This window comes from Manis pentadactyla, chromosome 9 (assembly GCF_030020395.1).
Source record: "Manis pentadactyla isolate mManPen7 chromosome 9, mManPen7.hap1, whole genome shotgun sequence".
Taxonomy (NCBI): domain Eukaryota; kingdom Metazoa; phylum Chordata; class Mammalia; order Pholidota; family Manidae; genus Manis; species Manis pentadactyla.
The window spans coordinates 90,765,108-90,777,506 of NC_080027.1; the positions used below are offsets into that span (position 1 = coordinate 90,765,108).

Consider the following 12,399-nt stretch of genomic DNA (forward strand, 5'->3'; position numbering starts at 1 on the left):
AGGGTGTATGTGACAATGGCTAGGTTCTGAGAACAAATGGACAAGGGTAGAAGGTGGTGTGAAGGTCAAGGATGGCTTTCGTTCATCTCAGGATGCTGCACAGATGTTCAATGAATAAATATTAAGTGAAAAATCTTCATTTAAGTGACTGAGTGAATACATAGAAATAGGAAAGTCAAGAAGTGTTTTGCGGATGATAATTTATATGCAAATTATTGAGTTTGACCTGCTGTCAGGTCATATATATTGAAATGTCCTTAGACATGCCCTTACAAGCTGCAGAAATGGAATTTAGAAAAGAAGTTGACTATGGTGACATGGGCAGGCCACACACTGACAGGAGAATGGACTAAGAGCTGGACTGAGAGAGTGAAAAGGCAGAGACTGTCAGAGTAATGGACACTGAGCAAGGAGAAAAGAATATTGCTGGCAGCATTGCACAGTGAAGTTTAAAGAAAATGCATGTTGAGAAAGGACTATCATATTTGGATTTCAAGGGAACCATTCAGTAGATGGTGGGTCAGATCATGAGATGAGAAAAGGTGAGGCCTGAGAATCACAGGCAGAACAGGGCAGGCACAGACAGGTGAAGACTGGGCACCAGAGGGGCTATTTGTGTAGGCTGGGAAACAACATTTTTTTGTAAGCAAATATAGAGGGAGCAGAAATGAGGAAGAGTGAAGATGGACTTGGGGAGGGAGGAGAGACAGAGTCAAGCAACGTGGGTGATCTGGAGGATGTAGGGATGTCAGGAACCCTGAGCCATGGGCTATGTGTCAATCACTTGAAATGAGGCTAGTAAAATCAGAGCACTAAAATTTTACCTTCATTCCATTTTAATTAATTTAGATGTAAATAGTCACATGCTATTGGGTAGCACATAGTGTTTATGTAGTTAATTTAGGAAAGAGGGATGGATGGTGTGAGATGTCAGTGGTGAGCTCCAGAAGACTCAGGTAGAGGTGATACTATTTGAAGGAATTCATGGTCCAACAGTCATGTTATTTCCCATAAAATAGGTAGCATTATTTGCTGAGAGGATTAAGCTAGAGAAAAAGAGGAGGGTCTCAGCAATCCCTGTGGGGACTTCCAGAGAAGAGTCTCTGGTGGATGAGAGAACTTCAGCAGCATTGAGAATGCTCCAGATGTGACAGAGAAGTTTCGGAGAGACCTGTGAATGCCTGGCACAGTGGAAGGCTAGTGAAGTAAACAAATGCTGGCCACAGATCTGTAGGAAGTACTTTCCAAAGCAAGGAAATATAGAAAAAGACATGGATGAGGACTTGGGGGCTGCAGGTCATGATCAGGAAAGAGCAGACTCCTTAAATGTCAGACTGGGGAGGATAAGCCAGGTCCTAAAGTTTCCATCTGTAAGAATTGTAGTTTTTGATGGTAGAGTTTTCAACAGGAAATGTGATTAAAAAAGAAGCCATTAAGAGGTGTTCCTCCTGGAGGAGGTGGTTCTCCACCTGGTGCAAGTTCACTATGAATTTGTTGAGTGTCTTGCCAATGGGTTTCAGCCCCAGGCAAGTTCGCTATAGGTTCAGTGTGACCAGAGAAAATGACAGTAAAATGTTCTTGGGGTGAAAGGGTTATACCCAACTTTATTTCCAGTTGGCAGGTCAGTCACTAAAATCCTGTTCAATCAGAGCGAGTCTGCATGCAGCAAGCCACTCTGTGCCTCTGGGCACCTCTGTCTGCACAGCTGTCCTCTGGGCTTCTCTTCACAGCCGTCCTGCAGTCATCCTCTGGCCTCTCTGACTGCACAGCCATCCCACACAGCTGTCCTCTGGGCCTCTCTGTGCAGTCATCCCACACAGCCATCCTCTGGGCCTCTCTGCACAGTTGTCCCACACAGCCGTCCTCTGGGCCTCTGTCCTCAGTGCTGCCACCACTCCAGCCTCTGCTCTGCTCTCCTGCAGCCTTGCAGCCCTGCCACCGTGTCACCCCCAGAGCACTGGGCGGAGCTCTTTACAAAGAGTCAACAGCCATGTATTGCCCACAGGTGTGCAGTGAGCTAGTCAACCATGGCCAGGTCAGAATCCTGGCCACAGGAACTCTCATTTTATCCACACTCCACCCCTCCAGGATTCTCTCCTCTCAATCTATGTGCCCTTAGTCCTCTGCAATGGTCCCTGTTCAAGGAAGCACGAACATTGTACTCCAGCCTCTCCAACAAAAAGTCTTGCAGACACACAGGCCTGACTCATGGCTCTGTCCCTGACCTCTGCCTCTTTGGTCTTAATGGCTGGAACTGCTGTACTGGTTTCAGTTGTTGCCATAGCTCCAGTAAGATCCTGTTTGGCTTCCTGTCTAATTTCCTTCCATCTACTCCAGCCTGTATCAAATCAACCCACATCTGGGTCCTAGTAACCCTCACTAGGCCCCTCAAATTCCTCCTGTGAGTAACAGATGTGGAAAAAATGAGAGTTCCTGTGGCCAGGATTCTCACCTGGCTGTGGTTGACTAGCTCACTGCACACCTGTGAGCAATATATGATGTTGACTCTATAAAAGAGCTCCACCCAGTGCTCTGGGCATGACATGGTAGCAGGGCTGCAAGGCTGCAGGAGAGCAGAGCAGAGCAGAGGCCCAGAGGATGGCTGTGCAGGATGACTGTGCAGAGAGGCCTGGAGGATGGCCGTGCAGAAAGGCTCTGAGTGAATGGGATTCTAGTGACTGACTTACCACCCGGAAATACAGTTGGGTATAACCCTTTCACCCCATGAATGTTTTGCTGTCAATTTCTTTGGTCACACTGAATCCATAGTGAACTAGGCCGGGGCTGAAATCCATTGGCCAGACACAGGTCTTATTTCTTTCTGGGTTCTCGCTGCTTCAGCTACTGTACGTGTCACCTTGCATTTTGTAATTGCTGCCTCAAGGTGGGCTGCACTGTCAGGGAAGACAGCTTTCCCATCTCTGATCCCAACAGAACAATTCCACCCCTAAGTCCCACAGCCACCGGCTCAGCCTGAGTATAGGGGCGGACCATAGAGTGCTCCACGGCATGGGGAGGGGGCTGCTCCTCTCCTTGGGGAATTTTTAGCTGCTGGGTCTTTATTTTCTTTACAACTACTGGGCATGCTTTCACTACAGGAGGGCCTAGTGCCTCCAGCACCACCCCTTTTTCCTTCCCCAGCTCCTCCTTTTCTGGGGCTGATGGCACCTTTCAGTCCCCTCCCCCAAGTGCCTCCTCTGCTACAGTGCCTCGCAACAATGCCAGCTCAGTCTTCAGGTCTCTTACATTCAGCTCAGTGCTTTGCAGCTGACATTCTCGTGCGACCTCTGCCTGTGCTTCCCTCAGGTGTTCATCTTTTTCCTTGATGGCCTCTTCCTCCTTCAGAACACCTGGCAGCGCTGCTGTCTCGTCCCCAATGGCACCTTGCTGCTGGTGCTCTTGTGCTGCCTCCTCCCACATCAATGCTATCTCCTTCCTCAAGGAATCCACAGAAGTTTGCACCTTGCATTCTTGTGCTGCCATTTCCTGGGTCTCCTCTGTAGACTTTTTTAATACTGTAAGAAGCAGCCAACCCACAGTCCCCACTCCCTCCTGGGCACTCTGCTTCTCAAAGGATCTGCTTACTATACCAAGAACCACCTCTACTGCCTCAGGTGTGACCTCCACTTGTCTCCAGTCCTGGGGTGATGCCCAGTTCTCTAGGAGGCAAGCCACCTCAGACCACATACCCATTGGGGGACAATCCACTGTTTCCCCATTCACAGGGGCAGCCCGCTGAAGCACCCCTCCCGTAAGGGCAGTCGGTCTTTTTCCTTGGTCAACAGTGAACCCTGCCAAGTTTTGCCAATTGTCTTGCCAATGGGTTTCAGCCCCGGGCAAGTTCGCTATGGATTCAGTGTGACCAAAGAAAATGACAGCAAAACGTTCTTGGGGTGAAAGGGTTATATCAAACTGTATTCCCACAGTGGCAGGTCAGTCACTAAAATCCCATTCACTCAGAGCGAGTCTGCATGCAGCAAGCCGGTCCCTGCCTCTGGGCCCCTCTGTCTACACAGCAGTCCTCTAGGCCCCTCTGTCCTCACAGCTGTCCTCTGGGCCCTGCTGTACACACAGCTATCCTGGACAGCCATTCTGGGCCTCTCTCCTCGGCACTGCCACCGGTTCAGACTGCTCTGCCTTCCTGCAGCCTTGCAGCCCTGCCATTGTGTTGCCCACAGAGCACTGGTTGGCACTCTTTACAAAGAGTCGACAGCCATGTACTGCCCACAAGTGTGCAGTGAGCTAGTCAACCAGGGCCACCTGAGAATCCTGGCCACAGGAACTCTCATTTTATCCACACTCACCAAGGTGGTCTTTTGTTTCCCTCCCTCCCTCCCTTCCTCCCTTCCTCCCTAACTTCTTTCCTTCTTTGTTTTGATTAAAGACATGCTAGTAGATATAAGGTGGTATCTCATTGTGACTTTTTGGGGGGGAGTATCATTACTCTACAATTACATGAGGAACTTTATGTTTACTAGACTCACCCCTTCACCAAGTTTCCCCCACATTCCCCGTTGTAGTCATTGTCCATCAGCATAGTAAGATGTTATAGAATCACTACTTGTCTTCTCTATGTTGTACAGCCCTCCCTGTGGCCCCCCCCACATTATACATGCTAATAGTAATGCTCCCTTCCTTTCCTCCCCCCCCCTTATCCCTCCCTTCCCACCCATCCTCCCCAGTCCCTTTCCCTTTGGTAACTGTTAGTCCATTCTTGGGTTCTGTGATTCTGCTGCTGTTTTGTTCCTTCAGTTTTTCTTTGTTCTTATACTCCACATATGTGTGAAATCATTTGGTACTTGTCTTTCTCTGCCAGGCTTATTTTACTGCGCGTAATACCCTCTAGCTCCATCCATGTTGTTGCAAATGGTAGAATTTGTTTTCTTCTTATGGCTGAATAATATTCCATTGTGTATATGTACCACATCTTCTTTATCCATTCATCTACTGATGGACATTTAGGTTGCTTCCATTTCGTGGCTATTGTAAATAGTGCTGTGATAAACATGCTGCATCTGTCTTTTTCAAACTGGAGTGCTGCATTCTTAGAGTAAATTCCTAGAAGTGGAATTCCTGTGTCAAATGGTATTTCTATTTTGAGCTTTTTGAGGAAACTCCATACTGCTTTCCATAATGGTTGAACTAATTTACATTCCCACCAGCAGTGTAGGAGGGTTCCCCTTTCTCCACAACCTCGCCAACATTTGTTGTTGTTTGTGTTTTGGATGGTGGCAATCCTTACTGGTGTGAGGTGATACCTCATTGTGGTTTTAATTTGCATTTCTCTGATGACAAGCGATGTGGAGCATCTTTTCATGTGTCTGTTGGCCATCTGAATTTCTTCTTTAGAGAACTGTCTATTCAGCTCCTCTGCCCATTTTTTAATTGGATTATTTGCTTTTTTTTTGTTGAGGTGTGTGAGCTCTTTATATATTTTGGATGTCAACCCTTTATTGGATCTGTCATTTTCGAATATATTCACCCATACTCTAGGATACCTTTTTGTTCTATTGATGGTGTCCTTTGCTGTACAGAAGCTTTTCAGCTTGATATAGTCCCATTTGTTCATTTTGGCATTTGTTTGCCTTGTCTGGGGAGATATGTTCAAGAAGAGGTCACTCATGTTCATGTCTAAGAGATTTTTGCCTATGTTTTTTTCTAAGAGTTTTATGGTTTCATGACTTACGTTCAAGTCTTTGATCCATTTTGAGTTTACTTTTGTGTATGCTGTTAGACAGTGATCCAGTTTCATTCTCTTACATATAGCTGTCCAGTTTTGCCAGCACCATCTGTTGAAGAGACTGTCATTTCCCCATTGTATGTCCATGGCCCCTTTATCGAATATTAGTTGACCATATATGTTTGGGTTAATGTTTGGAGTCTCTATTCTGTTCCATTGGTCTGTGGCTCTGTTCTTGTGCCAGTACCAAATTGTCTTGATTACTGTGACTTTGTAGTAGAGCTTGAAGTTGGGGAGTAAGATCCCCCCCTACTTTATTCTTCCTTCTCAGGATTGCTTTGGCTCTTCAGGGTCTTTGGTGTTTCCATGTGAATTTTTGAACTATTTGTTCCAGTTCATTGAGGAAAGCTGTTGGTAATTTGATAGATACTGCATCGAATCTGTATATTGCTTTGGGCAGGATGGCCATTTTGATGATATTAATTCTTCCCAGCCAGGAGCATGGGATGAGTTTCCATTTGTTAGTGACCTCTTTAATTTCTCTTAAGAGTGTCTTGTAGTTTTCAGGGTATAGGTCTTTCACTTCCTTGGTTAGGTTTATTCCTAGGTATTTTATTCTTTTTGATGCTATTGTGAATGGAATTGTTTTCCTGACTTCTCCTTCTATTAGTTTATTGTTAGTGTATAGGAAAGCCACAGATTTCTGTGTGTTAATTTTGTATCCTGCAACTTTGCTGAATTCCGATATTAGCTCTAGTAGTTTCGGAGTGGACTCTTTAGGGTTTTTTATGTACAATATCATGTCATCTGCAAATAGTGACAGTTTAACTTCTTCTTTACCAATCTGGATTCCTTGTATTTCTTTGTTTTGTCTAATTGCCATGGCTAGGACCTCCAGTACTATGTTGAATAACAGTGGAGAGAGTGGGCATCCCTGTCTTCTTCCTGATCACAGAGGAAAAGCTTTCAGCTTCTCGCTGTTCAGTATGATGTTGGCTGTGGGTTTACCATATATGGCCTTTATTATGTTGAGGTACTTGCCCTCTATACCCATTTTGTTGAGAGTTTTTATCATGAATGGATGTTGAATTTTATCGAATGCTTTTTCAGCATCTATGGAGATGATCATGTGGTTTTTGTCTTTCGTTTTGTTGATGTGGTGGATGATGTTAATGGATTTTCGAATGTTGTACCATCCTTGCATCCCTGGGATGAATCCCACTTGGTCATGGTGTATGATCCTTTTGATGTATTTTTGAATTCGGTTTGCTAATATTTTGTTGAGTATTTTTGCATCTACATTCATCAGGGATATTGGTCTGTAGTTTCCTTTTTTGGTGGGGTCTTTGCCTGGTTTTGGTATTAGGGTGATGCTTGCTTCATAGAATAAGTTTGGGAGTATTCCCTCCTCTTCTATTTTTTGGAAAACTTTAAGGAGAATGGGTATTATGTCTTCTCTGTGTGTCTGATGAAATTCCGAGGTAAATCCATCTGGCCCCGGGGGTTTTGTTCTTTGGTAGTTTTTTGATTACCACTTCAATTTCATTGCTGGTAATTGGTCTGTTTAGGTTTCCTGTTTCTTTCTGGGTCAGTCTTGGAAGGTTGTATTTTTCTAGGAAGTTGTCCATTTCTCCTAGGTTTCCCAGCTTGTTAGTGTATAGGTTTTCATAGTACTCTCTAATAATTCTTTGTATTTCTGTGGGGTCCGTCGTGATTTTTCCTTTCTCATTTCTGATTCTGTTGATGTGTGTTGACTCTCTTTTTCTCTAAATAAGTCTCGCTAGAGGCTTATCTATTTTGTTTATTTTCTCAAAGAACCAGCTCTTGGTTTCATTGATTTTTGCTATTGTTTTATTCTTCTCAATTTTATTTATTTCTTCTCTGATCTTTATCATGTCCCTCATTCTGCTGACCTTAGGCCTCATTTGTTCTTCTTTTTCCAATTTCGATAATTGTGACATTAGACCATTCATTTGGGATTGTTCTTCCTTCTTTAAATATGCCTGGATTGCTATATACTTTCCTCTTAAGACTGCTTTTGCTGTATCCCACAGTAGTTGGGGCTTTGTGTTGTTGTTGTCATTTGTTTCCATATATTGCTGGATCTCCATTTTGATTGGGTCATTGATCTATTGATTATTTAGGAGCGTGTTGTTAAGCCTCCATGTGTTTGTGAGCCTTTTTGCTTTCTTTGTACAGTTTATTTCTAGTTTTATGCCTTTGTGGTCTGAAAAGTTGGTTGGTAGGATTTCAATCTTTTGGAATTTACTGAGGCTCTTTTTGTGGCCTAGTATGTGGTCTATTCTGGAGAATGTTCCATGTGCACTTGAGAAGAATGTATATCCTGTTGCTTTTGGATGTAGAGTTCTATAGATGTCTATTAGGTCTTTCTGTTCTAGTGTGTTGTTCAGTGCCTCTGTGTCCTTACTTATTTTCTGTCTGGTAGATCTGTCCTTTGGAGTGAGTGGTGTGTTGAAGTCTCCCAGAATGAATGCATTGCATTGTATTTCCTCCTTTAGTTCTGTTAGTATTTGTTTCACATATGTTGGTGCTCCTGTATTGGGTGCATATATATTTATAATGGTTATATCCTCTTGTTGGACTGAGCCCTTTATCATTATGTAATGTCCTTCTTTATCTTTTGTTACTTTCTTTATTTTGAAGTCTGTTTTGTCTTATACTAGTATTGCAACACCTGCTTTTTTCTCTCTGTTGTTTGCATGAAATATTTTTTCCATCCCTTGACTTTAAGTCTGTGCATGTCTTTGGGTTTGAGGTGAGTCTCTTGTAAGCAGCATATGGATGGATCTTGCTTTTTTATCCTTTGTATTACTCTGTGTCTTTTGATTAGTGCATTCAGTCCATTTACATTTAGGGTGATTATTGAAAGGTATGTGCTAATTGCCATTGCAGGCTTTATGTTTGTGGTTACCAAAGGTTCAGGGTTACCTTCTTTACTATCTTACTGTCTAACTTAACTTGCTTATTGAGCTATTATAAACATGGTCTGATTATTCTTTGTTTTCTCTCCCTTCTTATTCCTCCTCCTCCCTTCTTCATATGTTGGGTGTTTTTTTTCTGTGCTCTTTTTAGGGGTGCTCCCATCTAGAGCAGTCCCTGTAGGATGCCCTGTAGTGGTGGTTTGTGGGAGGCAAATTCACTCAACTTTTGCTTGTCTGGGAGTTGTTTAATCCCTCCTTCATATTTAAATGATAATCGTGCTGGATACAGTAGTCTTGGTTCGAGGCCCTTCTGTTTCATTGCATTAAGTATATCATGCCATTCTCTTCTGGCCTGTAGGGTTTCTGTTGAGAAGTCTGATGATAGCCTGATGGGTTTTCCTTTGTAGGTGACCTTTTTTTTTTCTCTGGCTGCCTTTAATACTTTGTCCTTGTCTTTGATCTTTGCCATTTTAATTATTATGTGTCTTGGTGTTGCCCTCCTTGGATCCCTTGTCATGGGAGTTCTGTGTACCTCTGTGGTCTGAGAGGCCATTTCCTCCCCTAGTTTGGGGACGTTTTCAGCAGTTATTTCTTCAAAGACGCTTTCTCCCTTTTTCTCTCTCTTCTTCTTCTGGTACCCCTATAATGTGGATATTGTTCAATTTTGATTTGTCACTCAGCTCTCTTAGAATTCTTTCATTCCTGGAGATCCTTTTATCTCTCTCTGCATCAGCCTCTCTGCGTTCCTCTTCTCTGTTTTTTTAGTCCATTAATGGTCTCTTGCATCTCGTCTATTGTGTTTTGAAGTCCTTCCATAGCTTCTTTTATTTCTGTATTCTCCTTCCTTAGTTCTTGCATATTTTTCTGCAAGTCCATCAGCATGGTTATGACTTTTGTTTTGAATTCTTTTTCAGGAAGACTGGTTAAATCTATCTCCCCAGGTTCCTTCTCGGGAAGATATAGCAGATGCCGAAGCTGTCTGGGTTAGTCTTGTCTGGATCAAATTTTTTTGCCTTTTCTTGTTAATAGGTGCAGTGGAGTGCTATTGACGTGTCTATCAGCTTCTGCTATGGCAGGGCTCCGGAGGCGTAATGGACGGTGGGTGTTTGACTGTTTACCTCCGTGAGGGTTCTCAGAGCTGTTGCCCAGGGGGTTAGTACACCCGGCGTTCCCTGGAATTTCCAGCTGCTGGACTGTGACCTGGGATGTTTCCGTCCAGCTGTGGCATCCCTGTCCCTTAAAGACTTTCAAAAAGCACTCGGTTTTCTTTGTCACAGGGGCATCGGCTTCGGGACTGCTCAGAGATCTTGCTGTCCTGTTTCCCTAGTTTCCACCCCTCCATGTGTGCGCTGTGTCTGCGCTCTGGTGCAGATGGCTAGGGCTGGGTGTTTAGCAGTCCTGGGCTCCCTCTCCCTCCCTGCTCTGACTCCTCTCCTCCCGCTGGGTGCTGGGGTGAGGGGTGCTCGGGTCCCGCCAGGTCAGGGCTTGTATCTTACCCCTTTTACCAGGCGCTGGGCTTTCGCAGGTGTGGATGTAGTCTGGCTGTTGTCCTGTGTCTTCTGGTCTCTCTTTTAGGATTAGTTGTATTTGTTGTATTTTCAAAAATATATATGTTTTTGGGAGGAGATTCCCACTGTCCTACTCATGCTGCCATCTTGGCTCCACCTCTCTCACTCAAGTCTTGCTTTTTTATCCATTCTATTACTCTGTGTCTTTTTTTTTTTTTTGTAGATAATTATTTTTTATTGAAGGGTAGTTGACACATACTATTTCATTAGTTTCAGGTGTACAATACTCTGTGTCTTTTGATTGGTGTATTCAGTCCATTTACATTTAGGGTGATTATTGAAACATATGTACTTATTGCCATTGCAGGCTTTAGATTCATGGTTACCAAAGGTTCAAGGCTAGGTTCTTTCCTGTCTTACTATCTAACGTAACTAGCTTATTGATCTATTATAAACAGAGTCTGATGATTCTTTATTTCTCTGTCTTCTTATTCCTCCTCCTCCATTCTTTATATGTTAGGTGTTTTATTCTGTGCTCTTTTGTGTTTCCTTTGACTGCTTTTGTGGGTAGTTGATTTTATTTTTTGCTTTTAGTTAGTATTTGTTTGGTCTGCTTTCTTTGCTGTTATTTATTTAGCCTTAGGAGTGCTTCCATGTAGCGCAGTCGGTTTAAAATATCCTGTATAGGTGCTTTGTGGGAGGCAAATTTCCATCAACTTTTGCTCCTCTGGGAATTGTTTAATCCCTCCTTCATATTTAGATGGTAGTTTTGCTGGATACAGTATTCTTGGTTCAAGGCCCTTCTGTTTCATTGCAGTCTCTTCTGGCATGTAATATTTCTGTTGAGAAGTCTGATGATAGCCAGATGTATTTTCCTTTGTAGGTGCATTTTTTCTCTCTCTGGCTGTCTTTAATACTCCGTTATTGTCTTTTATCTTTGCCATTTTAATTATTATGTGTCTTGGTGATGTCCTCCTTGGGTCCCTTGTGTTGGGAGATCTGTGTGCTTCTGTCATCTGAGTGGCTATTTCCTCCCCCAGTTTGGGGAAATTTTCAGCAATTATTTCTTTAAGCACACTTTCTATCCCTTTTCTCTCTCTCCTTCTTCTGGTACTCCTGTAATGTGAATATTGTTCCTTTTCGACTGGGCACACTATTCTCCTAATATTCTTTCATTCATTGAGAGCCTTTTATCTCTCTCTGCCTCAGCTTCTCTGTGTTCTTGTTCTCTGATTTCTATTCCATTTATGGCCTCTTGCACCTCATTGAGTCTGCTCTTATGTCCTTCCATAGTTTGTTTTATTTCTGTATTCTCCCTCCCAACTTGATCCTTTAGCTCTTACGTATTTCTCTGCAGGTACATCAGCATGGTTATGACCTTTATTTCGATTCTTTTACAGGAATCTTGGTTAAATCTCTCTTTCCAGGCCCTCTCTCAGGGGTTATCTGGTTAATTCTGGACTGAACCAAATTTTTCTGCCTTTTCATGGCGATAGAGGTAGTTGTTGGCAGGTAGTGCATGTGTCAACTAGGAGAAGAAAGTCCTTTCCTTGTTGCTGGTTGCCTTGCCCTTCTCCACTGTCTGTGTTCATTACTGCACACCTGGCGCAGCCTCTGGATTAATCCCCTAAGCTTCCGTGAGCAGGGTCACTATCAGAGTAGCCCAGAACCCTGCAGGGAGTGGCAGGTGCACTGGGTGTGCTCTCCTTTGAGAACACCACCCCTTTCCGCTTTGCCCCAGCTTCCTCTGCCTGTGTCGGGCAATTGCCCATCAGTAATGGCCTTTATGTCTGGTCCAGGCAGCTGCGCACTGGGAGGAGATTCTGGTCAGTTGCTGTGGGCACAGCTGCTCTGCTGCTGCGTGCGCATGTGCGGCCGCTCCCCAGCTGCTCGGCCACTGCATTCGCATGCGGGGCTGCTCTCCAGCTGCTGGGCCTCTGCAGCGGGGCTGTGCCAGAGAGGGAATGACTGGCAGGCTGTTTATTGCTGTGAGGGGCCCCAGGGCTGCATTTCCTCCCAGGGGGCTGGGGCACCCAAAGTTCCCTGGGATTCCCAGCTTCTCGGCTGAGTGTGCCGTGACGCTTTCATCCAGCTGTGAGTCCCCTGTCCCTTTAAGACTTTTAAAAGGCACTCATTTTTCTTTTTTCCCAGGGGAGCCAGATGCAGGGACCCACTCACAGATTTTACTTTTCCGTTTCTCTAATATCCAGCACACCATGCAATGTGTGTTTGTGCTCCTGGTGCGGATGACTAGGGCTGGGTATTTAGC

The 12,399-nt window shown here is 44.3% G+C and overlaps 1 protein-coding gene across 5 annotated transcripts in view; it reads left to right on the top strand.

The window, feature by feature from the left end:
• DISP1 (dispatched RND transporter family member 1) overlaps window positions 1-12,399 on the top strand; it is a 300,241-nt gene that overhangs the window by 187,081 nt on the left and 100,761 nt on the right. The gene's annotated exons all lie outside the window — the stretch shown is intronic.